This window comes from Chinchilla lanigera, unplaced genomic scaffold (genome assembly GCF_000276665.1).
Source record: "Chinchilla lanigera isolate Chin_1 unplaced genomic scaffold, ChiLan1.0 scaffold00037, whole genome shotgun sequence".
Lineage (NCBI taxonomy): Eukaryota > Metazoa > Chordata > Mammalia > Rodentia > Chinchillidae > Chinchilla > Chinchilla lanigera.
Window position 1 is genome coordinate 13440877 of NW_004955438.1, and position 4547 is coordinate 13445423.

The 4547-nt window shown below is 45.9% G+C and overlaps 1 protein-coding gene across 3 annotated transcripts in view; it reads left to right on the top strand.

The window, feature by feature from the left end:
* The first annotated feature begins 6 nt into the window (after window positions 1-6).
* The window catches only part of LOC102015449 (chromosome unknown open reading frame, human C14orf159), a 114087-nt gene continuing 109546 nt past the window's right edge, over window positions 7-4547 (top strand). For all 3 annotated transcript variants that reach the window (XM_013517221.1, XM_013517220.1, XM_013517222.1), the window contains exon 1: window positions 7-1061. The gene's annotated coding sequence lies outside the window, so the exon portion shown is untranslated. The remainder of the gene's footprint in view (window positions 1062-4547) is intronic.

Below are 4547 nucleotides of genomic sequence, written 5' to 3' on the forward strand. Positions count from 1 at the left end.
AAAAAAAAAAAAAAAGGGCGGGGGAGACTGAAGCTGTCAGGGTTATCTGTCCGCTGTGGGCCCCAGCCTGCTGTGGATGAGGTAATGAAACTTAAGGCCAAAGCGGGTGGGGGTGGGGGTAACAGTGGGAGGAAAGGAACTGCAGGCCAAGGCAGACATGGGGCAGGCGGGCGCACTGAGTTTCCTGGACACCTGCAGGGCTCCAAGGTCCTGCTCCCTTCCGGAAATCTCTCCCAAGTTTTCTCCAATCGCAGTCTCAGCCCCTGTCCCCGTTTGGGGCACCAACACCAACGTGGAAGAGGAGACTGCAGCTGCCAGCTTTTGACCTGTGTGCCACCCGGAGCTAAAGGCACAGCCATGTGACCCCTGGGAGTTTCCTCTCTAAATCATCCGTGCCTCCCCGCTGCCCTCCTCTACAGCAGGAGAGCTGCCTGCGATGCCGCTTACTTTGTGAGAGGAGTGCAAAACCATCTGTGTGCTGCGGAGCACAGCAGGCTGAGACCGTGCTGGCAGGAAGAGGAACGTTAGCGCTGATTTTCTCCTGGGCGGGGGAGGAGCTTGGCACTTTGGAGGTAACTGGGTACCTTACAAGCTAAAAGAAAGGGAAGGTGAGGCAGAGTCCAGGAGCAGGAACCAAGAGGAAAACAGGCTTCACCCGGCAGGGGAGTGAAGCCGAGACAGAAGGAAGGGGAAGGCAGCGTGGGGTGAGGCAGGGCAGCGTGGAGTTAGCCAAAAGAAAGCCGAACTGGGGCTTGTGCACAATTATGATGAACCATTGCAAGGAGTCAGGTGTCGCGTCTGGCTGGGGAACATGATCCCGATCCCAGGAGGTCAGCTGGTAGCCCCTGATGCATTTTATTTATCTATGAAGCACACTTGGAAAACTGGGACATTTCACATGTAAATCTGAGAGTTCTGGCAGCGCTCGGCTCACATGTCAGCAGAGCAGTCGAAGAGGAGCTGGGTTTACCAAGGCCCCTGCCTCGCTTGCCCTGTGAGCCTTGGTGCTCTTCAGCCCACCCCCTCTTTCTGTGACTGCCCGGCTCCCATGGGGGCTGCAGGTTGGTTTTGATAATAAAGATTCTCTTCTATTGAGAAGTTGTGTGTGTGTGTGTGTGTGTGTGTGTGTGTGTGTTGCAGGTACGTGCCCATACCAGGTACACAAGTGTCCACTCTTTCAACTAATACTTCTTTTCACTTGAGCATGCCAGATGCACAAAACCAAATGTACCCCTCTCCTTGAGAGATTTTGCAGCCTCTCCAGGCGATCTGCCAAATAGCTAGATGGCATTTGTGTTTAAAAAAAAAAAAAAAATTGAGTGCATTTTGTTATTTTGGTTTTAAGGATTTCCCAAAATAACAATTAAGACAATCTTTCATTTATGACATACTTTATAGCTTTCAAAGCACTTCTTAAACATTCATAAATTCATTTCATCCTTCCAGAAGTTCCAGAAGGTCAGAGTTTGGCTCTCTTTTCCAAGCTTTCTTAGAGGAAACTGACTTGTAGACAAGCCAAATGACTTGCCTTGGTCCCCTAGTGATTTCAAGATTGATGTTCAGGCCCATAGAAAACTAAGCGATGTCTTTTTTACGGTATGGAATTATAAAAAGGGATGCTTTGAAAACTATAGCGTTGAGAATGTGGTCTCTTTCCAGAATACGTGAGTGGGACTGCCAGTTTGGCCACCCTATAACAGTGCTAAGTCTTCAGGCAAAGTACTCAATTTTCCTGCACCTCCTTTTCTGTAAAATGGGGATAACAGCTCGCAAATAGTGTTGTGTGGATTACATGAGATTGTACATGTAAAGTGTTTAGACAACGCTTGGCGTACAGTAAGCTTTCAATAAATACCACTAGAAGTTCTAATAGTATTTGTACTGTGGGAAGCACTGTATTAGGGCATAGGCCAAGTTGTAACAAAAAGATCTCAAAATACATTTGCAGACAAGAACAGAAGTTTCTTTCTCTTTCGCCTAATGGCTAAGAGTTGGCTGTTCAGTAAAGGGCAGAGAAACAACGCTGCTTGACATGGCCACTTGGGAAGCCGGGTTCCATCCTCGTTGCTCCCTATTCTGCGGAGTCAACCTGGCTCGCTTCCACCCTCTGTTCCTGCCTGTGGGAAGAGGACAAAAGGAGGTGGAGGGTGAGTGTCCCCTTCTAAATGATGTAATCTATAGAGTTTTTATTGCTGGTCAGTCAGGGTCGTGCACTAAGGTTCGTTTGCTCACTGATGCTCAAATCAAAGGAGGCCATCTACTTTGGTAGGAAGAAGGAAAAAGGATTTATTCAAAGCTGGCTCTGAGGAGATGGAGGAGCCCATTTGGCCTAGATCACCATCTCTCCCTGTAAGGGGAGGAGAGAAGGATCTTTCATAGTAGGGAAGAGTGGAGGGGGAGCACAGACAGATAACGCAGACTTCCACACTGGCTTTATTGCTTCCAGCCATCTTCAGACCCTTTTCTCCTTAAGGAGACTGGGCTCCCGCTTCCCAGGGTGGCATCTGCCTATCCTGCTTTGGGGCTGTGGAGAGGCGGGTGTGTTGGTTATGCGCTCAGTGGGAGGAAGTTTGGAGAAGTTGCTTATCTCTAAAAGAAAAAAAAAAACACCTAACATTTCAAGTTCCATTTCACACTGCCAGTCACACTTTCACTCAGAACCTGGCCACGCTTTGCTGCAAGGGAAGCTGGGAAACATGGTCTCCTTCTTGTCAATGAAACATAACAGTGTAAAACTTAGAGATTCCCTTATTTACAAGGAAGAAAGGAAGAGTAGAAGTCATATCAGTTAGCAGTCTCTGTTCCATGTTACAATGGACACAGGCTTTGAACTTGAAGTTGTTAATATTTCCTGCTAGTTTTTCAGCACTCCTGTCCCCTACTTCTTGTCTTCCAGATACTTGCTTTACCCTTGGGTTTCTTCTTTAGGAAACTGTAGGGATGGCTCTTGGTTCCATGTTTCCGTTGAATACTGTCATGTGTGATCACTCCTTATAGGTTAGTCAGATTCACAGGTTAATCAGCCTATTCTCTCCCTGCCCAATCTTCCTAGCAAGAGTGGCATTGCATTCTGTTTGGGGGGTTGTTTTTCTGGATCTTCTCATTTCCTCAATATGCATTTTAGGTTGCATGCTCCCAAGACTCTAGAAAAGCACTGTCTTTTGGGATCTTTGATCTTGGGTGGCTGACTCAAGAAAGGTATTTGGTCCATGGCTCTGGGATCCACCTTTGTGTGTGTTGAGGAGGGAATCTCTCCCCACCTCTGCCATCACCAAGGAATACCTAAGAAGCCACAGACTGTGCCTAAGAGCCCAAGCACTTGTTTGGTGATGAGATAGGGAACAACATGATCCTGAGCTGCTGTCATCTTTGAGTTCAACCTCCCTAGTTTCCTGAAACTTCTAACTTAAATTATAGCCTGCTTCAATGAACATATATCTCTAAATCAGTGCTCTGTTCTCATTATTGCAAATTATCAATTTTGGACAAGTCAAGAACAGGAGTAGCAGTTGTCTCAAGAGAGCTTACCCCAGGGCCAGGGAAGGTGCTTTCATGAATGTTGTGTAACAGATGAAGAAATTTATTGAATACCTACCGTGTGCTAGGCACCTATTAGAGGCAGAAGTTAAAGCATTAAATAACAAGACCAGAATCAAATGGACTTTACAACCTAACAAGAGTACATACATAAATCATTTCATTTAATGCTTCAAATTCTGCAAAACGTGTTTTTCACATGTTATAGACAAGAATATTGAGACCTGCTGGGGATGTGGCTCAGTGGTAGAACATTTACCTAGCGTATGTGGGCGCCTGGGTTCTATCCCCAGTGCCACAAAGAAAAATGTTGAGACCAGAGGGGAAAATGGTGAGGCTGAATTTGAATCCATACCTGCCTGATTCTAAAATCCCAGCTCTTCTATCATTATCCCATTTGCCTCCAGTTACTTGCTTTGTTGAAGAGGGAACCTAGCTATTTGAAGGATGGCCTTGACCCTTCTACCAAACACCTGAACCATTTACTACTGTTAACTAAGAGGTGACTATGAGGGTCAGTCTCTCTCTCTATCCTGTGTCCCCCTGTAACTATTCCACTTTCCTTTCTGTGTGAACCTACCCATCTGGATCCCACTTCTGGAACATCTCTGTCCTGCCCCTTGCTGGGGTGCTGACTATGCTGAAGGATGTCAATCTACTATGCGTTATTTTGACCATTCAGAGTCCTGGGCCCCTAAGACTGCCTGGAGACCCTTCCAAATGTCCGTAGGTACTTTTTTGTCCCGTTGCCATTGGCATCTCCTCCTTACTGTCCCTCTTCCTTAACTCCTTTCCTTTCCTTTCCTTTCCTTTTCCTTTCCTTTCTTTTTCTTTCTTTCTTTCTTTCTTTCTTTCTTTCTTTCTTTCTTTCTTTCTTTCTTCCTCCCTTCCTTCCTTCTTCTTTCTTTCTTTTTCTTTCTTTCTTTCCTTTCTTTCTTTCTTTCTTTCTTTCTTTCTTTCTTTCTTCCTCCCTTCCTTCCTTCCTTTTTCTTTCTTTTTCTTTCTTTCTT